The sequence below is a fragment of the Mixophyes fleayi genome, unplaced genomic scaffold (genome assembly GCF_038048845.1).
Source record: "Mixophyes fleayi isolate aMixFle1 unplaced genomic scaffold, aMixFle1.hap1 Scaffold_2869, whole genome shotgun sequence".
NCBI lineage: Eukaryota > Metazoa > Chordata > Amphibia > Anura > Limnodynastidae > Mixophyes > Mixophyes fleayi.
This window is the reverse complement of record NW_027446926.1, coordinates 30,001-41,324: the sequence shown is the minus strand read 5'-3', so window position 1 is coordinate 41,324 and position 11,324 is coordinate 30,001.

The following is an 11,324-nucleotide window of genomic DNA, read 5'->3' as shown; positions in this document are numbered from 1 at the left end:
AATTATCAACTTTCTAATTCTTTCTGAGCAAGAGAAATCGCAAAATATAGTCATTTCTTCATTGCCGACCAAAAACAACGCTTTTTTACACTCCAGTCTCCCTTTCTCTTGGAAACAATGACTTACATCAATCCTTTTACATAATTCTTGTTTCTCATGACATTTCTAACAATGTCCACAATTATCAACTTTCTAAGTCTTTCTGAGCAGGAGAAAGCGCAAAACATAGTAATTTCTTCATTGCAGTCCAAAAACAACGCTTTTTTAAACTCCAGTCTCCCTTTCTCTTGGAAACAATGACTTACATCAATCCTTTTACATAATTCTTGTTTCTCATGACATTTCTAACAATGTCCACAATTATCAACTTTCTAAGTCTTTCTGAGCAGGAGAAATCGCAAAACATAGTCATTTCTTCATTGCCGTCCAAAAAAAACGCTTTTTTACACTCCTGTCTCCCTTTCTCTTGGAAACAATGACTTACATCAATCCTTTTACATAATTCTTGTTTCTCATGACATTTCTAACATTGCCCACAATTATCAACTTTCTAAGTCTTTCTGAGCAAGAGAAATCGCAAAACAGTCATTTATTCATTGCAGTCCAAAAACAACGCTTTTTTACACTCCAGTCTCCCTTTCTCTTGGAAACAATGACTTACATCAATCCTTTTACATAATTCTTGTTTCTCATGACATTTCTAACATTGTCCACAATTATTAACTTTCTAAGTCTTTCTGAGCAGAAGAAATCGCAAAACATAGTCATTTCTTCATTGCAGTCCAAAAACAACGCTTTTTTACACTCCTGTCTCCCTTTCTCTTGGAAACAATGACTTACATCAATCCTTTTACATAATTCTTGTTTCTCATGACATTTCTAACATTGTCCACAATTATCAACTTTCTAAGTCTTTCTGAGCAGGAGAAATCGCAAAACATAGTCATTTCTTCATTGCCGTCCAAAAACAACGCTTTTTTACACTCCTGTCTCCCTTTCTCTTGGAAACAATGACTTACATCAATCCTTTTACATAATTCTTGTTTCTCATGACATTTCTAACATTGCCCACAATTATCAACTTTCTAAGCCTTTCTGAGCAAGAGAAATCGCAAAACATAGTCATTTCTTCATTGCAGTCCAAAAACAATGCTTTTTTACACTCCAGTCTCCCTTTCTCTTGGAAACAATGACTTACATCAATCCTTTTACATAATTCTTGTTTCTCATGACATTTCTAACATTGTCCACAATTATCAACTTTCTAAGTCTTTCTGAGCAGGAGAAATCGCAAAACATAGTCATTTCCTCATTGCCGTCCAAAAAAAACGCTTTTTTACACTCCTGTCTCCCTTTCTCTTGGAAACAATGACTTACATCAATCCTTTTACATAATTCTTGTTTCTCATGACATTTCTAACATTGCCCACAATTATCAACTTTCTAAGTCTTTCTGAGCAAGAGAAATCGCAAAACAGTCATTTATTCATTGCAGTCCAAAAACAACGCTTTTTTACACTCCAGTCTCCCTTTCTCTTGGAAACAATGACTTACATCAATCCTTTTACATAATTCTTGTTTCTCATGACATTTCTAACATTGCCCACAATTATCAACTTTCTAAGTCTTTCTGAGCAAGAGAAATTGCAAAACATAGTCATTTCTTCATTGCCGTCAAAAACAACGCTTTTTTACACTCCTGTCTCCCTTTCTCTTGGAAACAATGACTTACATCAATCCTTTTACATAATTCTTATTTCTCATGACATTTCTAACATTGCCCACAATTATCAACTTTCTAATTCTTTCTGAGCAAGAGAAATCGCAAAATATAGTCATTTCTTCATTGCCGTCCAAAAACAACGCTTTTTTACACTCCAGTCTCCCTTTCTCTTGGAAACAATGACTTACATCAATCCTTTTACATAATTCTTGTTTCTCATGACATTTCTAACAATGTCCACAATTATCAACTTTCTAAGTCTTTCTGAGCAAGAGAAATCGCAAAACAGTCATTTATTCATTGCAGTCCAAAAACAACGCTTTTTTACACTCCAGTCTCCCTTTCTCTTGGAAACAATGACTTACATCAATCCTTTTACATAATTCTTGTTTCTCATGACATTTCTAACATTGTCCACAATTATTAACTTTCTAAGTCTTTCTGAGCAGGAGAAATCGCAAAACATAGTCATTTCTTCATTGCAGTCCAAAAACAACGCTTTTTTACACTCCTGTCTCCCTTTCTCTTGGAAACAATGACTTACATCAATCCTTTTACATAATTCTTGTTTGTCATGACATTTCTAACATTGCCCACAATTATGAACTTTCTAAGTCTTTCTGAGCAAGAGAAATCGCAAAACAGTCATTTATTCATTGCCGTCCAAAAACAATGCTTTTTTACACTCCAGTCTCCCTTTCTCTTGGAAACAATGACTTACATAAATCCTTTTACATAATTCTTGTTTCTCATGACATTTCTAACATTGCCCACAATTATCAACTTTCTAAGTCTTTCTGAGCAGGAGAAATCGCAAAACATAGTCATTTCTTCATTGCAGTCCAAAAACAACGCTTTTTTACACTCCAGTCTCCCTTTCTCTTGGAAACAATGACTTACATCAATCCTTTTACATAATTCTTGTTTCTCATGACATTTCTAACATTGTCCACAATTATCAACTTTCTAAGTCTTTCTGAGCAGGAGAAATCGCAAAACATAGTCATTTCTTCATTGCAGTCCAAAAACAACGCTTTTTTACACTCCAGTCTCCCTTTCTCTTGGAAACAATGACTTACATCAATCCTTTTACATAATTCTTGTTTCTCATGACATTTCTAACATTGTCCACAATTATCAACTTTCTAAGTCTTTCTGAGCAGGAGAAATCGCAAAATATAGTCATTTCTTTATTGCCGTCTAAAACAACGCTTTTTTACACTCCTGTCTCCCTTTCTCTTGGAAACAATGACTTACATCAATCCTTTTACATAATTCTTGTTTCTCATGACATTTCTAACATTGCCCACAATTATCAACTTTCTAAGCCTTTCTGAGAAAGAGAAATCGCAAAACATAGTCATTTCTTCATTGCAGTCCAAAAACAACGCTTTTTTACACTCCAGTCCCCCTTTCTCTTGGAAACACTGACTTACATCAATCCTTTTACATAATTCTTGTTTCTCATGACATTTCTAACATTGTCCACAATTATCAACTTTCTAAGTCTTTCTGAGCAGGAGAAATCGCAAAACATAGTCATTTCTTCATTGCCGTCCAAAAAAAACGCTTTTTTACACTCCTGTCTCCCTTTCTCTTGGAAACAATGACTTACATCAATCCTTTTACATAATTCTTGTTTCTCATGACATTTCTAACATTGCCCACAATTATCAACTTTCTAAGTCTTTCTGAGCAAGAGAAATCGCAAAACAGTCATTTATTCATTGCAGTCCAAAAACAACGCTTTTTTACACTCCAGTCTCCCTTTCTCTTGGAAACAATGACTTACATCAATCCTTTTACATAATTCTTGTTTCTCATGACATTTCTAACATTGTCCACAATTATTAACTTTCTAAGTCTTTCTGAGCAGAAGAAATCGCAAAACATAGTCATTTCTTCATTGCAGTCCAAAAACAACGCTTTTTTACACTCCTGTCTCCCTTTCTCTTGGAAACAATGACTTACATCAATCCTTTTACATAATTCTTGTTTCTCATGACATTTCTAACATTGCCCACAATTATCAACTTTCTAAGTGTTTCTGAGCAAGAGAAATCGCAAAACAGTCATTTCTTCATTGCCGTCCAAAAACAACGCTTTTTTACACTCCAGTCTCCCTTTCTCTTGGAAACAATGACTTACATCAATCCTTTTACATAATTCTTGTTTCTCATGACATTTCTAACATTGCCCACAATTATGAACTTTCTAAGTCTTTCTGAGCAGGAGAAATCGAAAAACATAGTCATTTCTTCATTGCCGTCCAAAAACAACGCTTTTTTACACTCCTGTCTCCCTTTCTCTTGGAAACAATGACTTACATCAATCCTTTTACATAATTCTTGTTTCTCATGACATTTCTAACATTGCCCACAATTATCAACTTTCTAAGTCTTTCTGAGCAAGAGAAATCGCAAAACATAGTCATTTCTTCATTGCCGTCAAAAACAACGCTTTTTTACACTCCTGTCTCCCTTTCTCTTGGAAACAATGACTTACATCAATCCTTTTACATAATTCTTGTTTCTCATGACATTTCTAACATTGCCCACAATTATCAACTTTCTAAGTCTTTCTGAGCAAGAGAAATCGCAAAACAGTCATTTATTCATTGCAGTCCAAAAACAACGCTTTTTTACACTCCAGTCTCCCTTTCTCTTGGAAACAATGACTTACATCAATCCTTTTACATAATTCTTGTTTCTCATGACATTTCTAACATTGTCCACAATTATCAACTTTCTAAGCCTTTCTGAGAAAGAGAAATCGCAAAACATAGTCATTTCTTCATTGCAGTCCAAAAACAACGCTTTTTTACACTCCAGTCCCCCTTTCTCTTGGAAACACTGACTTACATCAATCCTTTTACATAATTCTTGTTTCTCATGACATTTCTAACATTGTCCACAATTATCAACTTTCTAAGTCTTTCTGAGCAGGAGAAATCGCAAAACATAGTCATTTCTTCATTGCCGTCCAAAAAAAACGCTTTTTTACACTCCTGTCTCCCTTTCTCTTGGAAACAATGACTTACATCAATCCTTTTACATAATTCTTGTTTCTCATGACATTTCTAACATTGCCCACAATTATCAACTTTCTAAGTCTTTCTGAGCAAGAGAAATCGCAAAACAGTCATTTATTCATTGCAGTCCAAAAACAACGCTTTTTTACACTCCAGTCTCCCTTTCTCTTGGAAACAATGACTTACATCAATCCTTTTACATAATTCTTGTTTCTCATGACATTTCTAACATTGTCCACAATTATTAACTTTCTAAGTCTTTCTGAGCAGAAGAAATCGCAAAACATAGTCATTTCTTCATTGCAGTCCAAAAACAACGCTTTTTTACACTCCTGTCTCCCTTTCTCTTGGAAACAATGACTTACATCAATCCTTTTACATAATTCTTGTTTCTCATGACATTTCTAACATTGCCCACAATTATCAACTTTCTAAGTGTTTCTGAGCAAGAGAAATCGCAAAACAGTCATTTCTTCATTGCCGTCCAAAAACAACGCTTTTTTACACTCCAGTCTCCCTTTCTCTTGGAAACAATGACTTACATCAATCCTTTTACATAATTCTTGTTTCTCATGACATTTCTAACATTGCCCACAATTATGAACTTTCTAAGTCTTTCTGAGCAGGAGAAATCGAAAAACATAGTCATTTCTTCATTGCCGTCCAAAAACAACGCTTTTTTACACTCCTGTCTCCCTTTCTCTTGGAAACAATGACTTACATCAATCCTTTTACATAATTCTTGTTTCTCATGACATTTCTAACATTGCCCACAATTATCAACTTTCTAAGTCTTTCTGAGCAAGAGAAATCGCAAAACATAGTCATTTCTTCATTGCCGTCAAAAACAACGCTTTTTTACACTCCTGTCTCCCTTTCTCTTGGAAACAATGACTTACATCAATCCTTTTACATAATTCTTGATTCTCATGACATTTCTAACATTGCCCACAATTATCAACTTTCTAAGTCTTTCTGAGCAAGAGAAATCGCAAAACAGTCATTTATTCATTGCAGTCCAAAAACAACGCTTTTTTACACTCCAGTCTCCCTTTCTCTTGGAAACAATGACTTACATCAATCCTTTTACATAATTCTTGTTTCTCATGACATTTCTAACATTGTCCACAATTATCAACTTTCTAAGTCTTTCTGAGCAGGAGAAATCGCAAAACATAGTCATTTCTTCATTGCAGTCCAAAAACAACGCTTTTTTTACACTCCAGTCTCCCTTTCTCTTGGAAACAATGACTTACATCAATCCTTTTACATAATTCTTGTTTCTCATGACATTTCTAACATTGTCCACAATTATTAACTTTCTAAGTCTTTCTGAGCAGGAGAAATCGCAAAACATAGTCATTTCTTCATTGCAGTCCAAAAACAACGCTTTTTTACACTCCTGTCTCCCTTTCTCTTGGAAACAATGACTTACATCAATCCTTTTACATAATTCTTGTTTGTCATGAGATTTCTAACATTGCCCACAATTATGAACTTTCTAAGTCTTTCTGAGCAAGAGAAATCGCAAAACAGTCATTTATTCATTGCCGTCCAAAAACAATGCTTTTTTACACTCCAGTCTCCCTTTCTCTTGGAAACAATGACTTACATAAATCCTTTTACATAATTCTTGTTTCTCATGACATTTCTAACATTGCCCACAATTATCAACTTTCTAAGTCTTTCTGAGCAGGAGAAATCGCAAAACATAGTCATTTCTTCATTGCAGTCCAAAAACAACGCTTTTTTACACTCCAGTCTCCCTTTCTCTTGGAAACAATGACTTACATCAATCCTTTTACATAATTCTTGTTTCTCATGACATTTCTAACATTGTCCACAATTATCAACTTTCTAAGTCTTTCTGAGCAGGAGAAATCGCAAAACATAGTCATTTCTTCATTGCAGTCCAAAAACAACGCTTTTTTACACTCCTGTCTCCCTTTCTCTTGGAAACAATGACTTACATCAATCCTTTTACATAATTCTTGTTTGTCATGACATTTCTAACATTGCCCACAATTATGAACTTTCTAAGTCTTTCTGAGCAAGAGAAATCGCAAAACAGTCATTTATTCATTGCCGTCCAAAAACAATGCTTTTTTACACTCCAGTCTCCCTTTCTCTTGGAAACAATGACTTACATAAATCCTTTTACATAATTCTTGTTTCTCATGACATTTCTAACATTGCCCACAATTATCAACTTTCTAAGTCTTTCTGAGCAGGAGAAATCGCAAAACATAGTCATTTCTTCATTGCAGTCCAAAAACAACGCTTTTTTACACTCCAGTCTCCCTTTCTCTTGGAAACAATGACTTACATCAATCCTTTTACATAATTCTTGTTTCTCATGACATTTCTAACATTGTCCACAATTATCAACTTTCTAAGTCTTTCTGAGCAGGAGAAATCGCAAAACATAGTCATTTCTTCATTGCAGTCCAAAAACAACGCTTTTTTACACTCCTGTCTCCCTTTCTCTTGGAAACAATGACTTACATCAATCCTTTTACATAATTCTTGTTTGTCATGACATTTCTAACATTGCCCACAATTATGAACTTTCTAAGTCTTTCTGAGCAAGAGAAATCGCAAAACAGTCATTTATTCATTGCCGTCCAAAAACAATGCTTTTTTACACTCCAGTCTCCCTTTCTCTTGGAAACAATGACTTACATAAATCCTTTTACATAATTCTTGTTTCTCATGACATTTCTAACATTGCCCACAATTATCAACTTTCTAAGTCTTTCTGAGCAGGAGAAATCGCAAAACATAGTCATTTCTTCATTGCAGTCCAAAAACAACGCTTTTTTACACTCCAGTCTCCCTTTCTCTTGGAAACAATGACTTACATCAATCCTTTTACATAATTCTTGTTTCTCATGACATTTCTAACATTGTCCACAATTATCAACTTTCTAAGTCTTTCTGAGCAGGAGAAATCGCAAAACATAGTCATTTCTTCATTGCAGTCCAAAAACAACGCTTTTTTACACTCCAGTCTCCCTTTCTCTTGTAAACAATGACTTACATCAATCCTTTTACATAATTCTTGTTTCTCATGACATTTCTAACATTGTCCACAATTATCAACTTTCTAAGTCTTTCTGAGCAGGAGAAATCGCAAAACATAGTCATTTCTTCATTGCCGTCCAAAAACAACGCTTTTTTACACTCCTGTCTCCCTTTCTCTTGGAAACAATGACTTACATCAATCCTTTTACATAATTCTTGTTTCTCATGACATTTCTAACATTGCCCACAATTATCAACTTTTTAAGCCTTTCTGAGAAAGAGAAATCGCAAAACATAGTCATTTCTTCATTGCAGTCCAAAAACAACGCTTTTTTACACTCCAGTCTCCCTTTCTCTTGGAAACAATGACTTACATCAATCCTTTTACATAATTCTTGTTTCTCATGACATTTCTAACATTGTCCACAATTATCAACTTTCTAAGTCTTTCTGAGCAGGAGAAATCGCAAAACATAGTCATTTCTTCATTGCCGTCCAAAAAAAAAGCTTTTTTACACTCCTGTCTCCCTTTCTCTTGGAAACAATGACTTACATCAATCCTTTTACATAATTCTTGTTTCTCATGACATTTCTAACATTGCCCACAATTATCAACTTTCTAAGTCTTTCTGAGCAAGAGAAATCGCAAAACAGTCATTTATTCATTGCAGTCCAAAAACAACGCTTTTTTACACTCCAGTCTCCCTTTCTCTTGGAAACAATGACTTACATCAATCCTTTTACATAATTCTTGTTTCTCATGACATTTCTAACATTGTCCACAATTATTAACTTTCTAAGTCTTTCTGAGCAGAAGAAATCGCAAAACATAGTCATTTCTTCATTGCAGTCCAAAAACAACGCTTTTTTACACTCCTGTCTCCCTTTCTCTTGGAAACAATGACTTACATCAATCCTTTTACATAATTCTTGTTTCTCATGACATTTCTAACATTGTCCACAATTATCAACTTTCTAAGTCTTTCTGAGCAAGAGAAATCGCAAAACATAGTCATTTCTTCATTGCCGTCAAAAACAACGCTTTTTTTACACTCCAGTCTCCCTTTCTCTTGGAAACAATGACTTACATCAATCCTTTTACATAATTCTTGTTTCTCCTGACATTTCTAACATTGTCCACAATTATTAACTTTCTAAGTCTTTCTGAGCAGGAGAAATCGCAAAACATAGTCATTTCTTCATTGCAGTCCAAAAACAACGCTTTTTTACACTCCTGTCTCCCTTTCTCTTGGAAACAATGACTTACATCAATCTTTTTACATAATTCTTGTTTGTCATGACATTTCTAACATTGCCCACAATTATCAACTTTCTAAGTCTTTCTGAGCAAGAGAAATCGCAAAACAGTCATTTATTCATTGCCGTCCAAAAACAATGCTTTTTTACACTCCAGTCTCCCTTTCTCTTGGAAACAATGACTTACATAAATCCTTTTACATAATTCTTGTTTCTCATGACATTTCTAACATTGCCCACAATTATCAACTTTCTAAGTCTTTCTGAGCAGGAGAAATCGCAAAACATAGTCATTTCTTCATTGCAGTCCAAAAACAACGCTTTTTTACACTCCAGTCTCCCTTTCTCTTGGAAACAATGACTTACATCAATCCTTTTACATAATTCTTGTTTCTCATGACATTTCTAACATTGTCCACAATTATCAACTTTCTAAGTCTTTCTGAGCAGGAGAAATCGCAAAACATAGTCATTTCTTCATTGCAGTCCAAAAACAACACTTTTTTACACTCCAGTCTCCCTTTCTCTTGGAAACAATGACTTACATCAATCCTTTTACATAATTCTTGTTTCTCATGACATTTCTAACATTGTCCACAATTATCAACTTTCTAAGTCTTTCTGAGCAGGAGAAATCGAAAAACATAGTCATTTCTTCATTGCCGTCCAAAAACAACGCTTTTTTACACTCCTGTCTCCCTTTCTCCTGGAAACAATGACTTACATCAATCCTTTTACATAATTCTTGTTTCTCATGACATTTCTAACATTGTCCACAATTATCAACTTTCTAAGTCTTTCTGAGCAAGAGAAATCGCAAAACAGTCATTTATTCATTGCCGTCCAAAAACAATGCTTTTTTACACTCCAGTCTCCCTTTCTCTTGGAAACAATGACTTACATCAATCCTTTTACATAATTCTTGTTTATCCTGTCATTTCTAACATTGCCCACAAATATCAACTTTCTAAGTTTTTCTGAGCAGGAGAAATCGCAAAACATAGTAATTTCTTCATTGGAGTCCAAAAACAACGCTTTTTTACACTCCAGTCTCCCTTTCTCTTGGAAACAATGACTTACATCAATCCTTTTACATAATTCTTGTTTATCCTGTCATTTCTAACATTGCCCACAAATATCAACTTTCTAAGTCTTTCTGAGCAGGAGAAATCGCAAAACATAGTCATTTCTTCATTGCAGTCCAAAAACAACGCTTTTTTAAACTCCAGTCTCCCTTTCTCTTGGAAACAATGACTTACATCAATCCTTTTACATAATTCTTGTTTCTCATGACATTTCTAACATTGTCCACAATTATCAACTTTCTAAGTCTTTCTGAGCAGGAGAAATCTTAAAACATAGTCATTTCTATAGTGCCGTCCAAAAACAACGCTTTTTTACACTCCTGTCTCCCTTTCTCCTGGAAACAATGACTTACATCAATCCTTTTACATAATTCTTGTTTCTCATGACATTTCTAACATTGCCCACAATTATCAACTTTCTAAGTCTTTCTGAGCAAGAGAAATCGCAAAACAGTCATTTATTCATTGCCGTCCAAAAACAATGCTTTTTTACACTCCAGTCTCCCTTTCTCTTGGAAACAATGACTTACATCAATCCTTTTACATAATTCTTGTTTCTCCTGACATTTCTAACATTGCCCACAATTATCAACTTTCTAAGTCTTTCTGAGCAGGAGAAATCGCAAAATATAGTCATTTCTTCATTGCCGTCCAAAAACAACGCTTTTTGACACTCCTGTCTCCCTTTCTCCTGGAAACAATGACTTACATCAATCCTTTTACATAATTCTTGTTTCTCATGATATTTCTAACATTGCCCACAATTATCAACTTTCTAAGTCTTTTTGAGCAGGAGAAATCGCAAAATATAGTCATTTCTTCATTGCCGTCCAAAAACAACGCTTTTTGACACTCCTGTCTCCCTTTCTCCTGGAAACAATGACTTACATCAATCCTTTTACATAATTCTTGTTTCTCATGACATTTCTAACATTGCCCACAATTATCAACTTTCTAAGTCTTTCTGAGCAAGAGAAATCGCAAAACAGTCATTTATTCATTGCCGTCCAAAAACAATGCTTTTTTACACTCCAGTCTCCCTTTCTCTTGGAAACAATGACTTACATCAATCCTTTTACATAATTCTTGTTTCTACTGACATTTCTAACATTGCCCACAAATATCAACTTTCTAAGTCTTTCTGAGCAGGAGAAATCGCAAAACATAGTCATTTCTTCATTGCAGTCCAAAAACAACGCTTTTT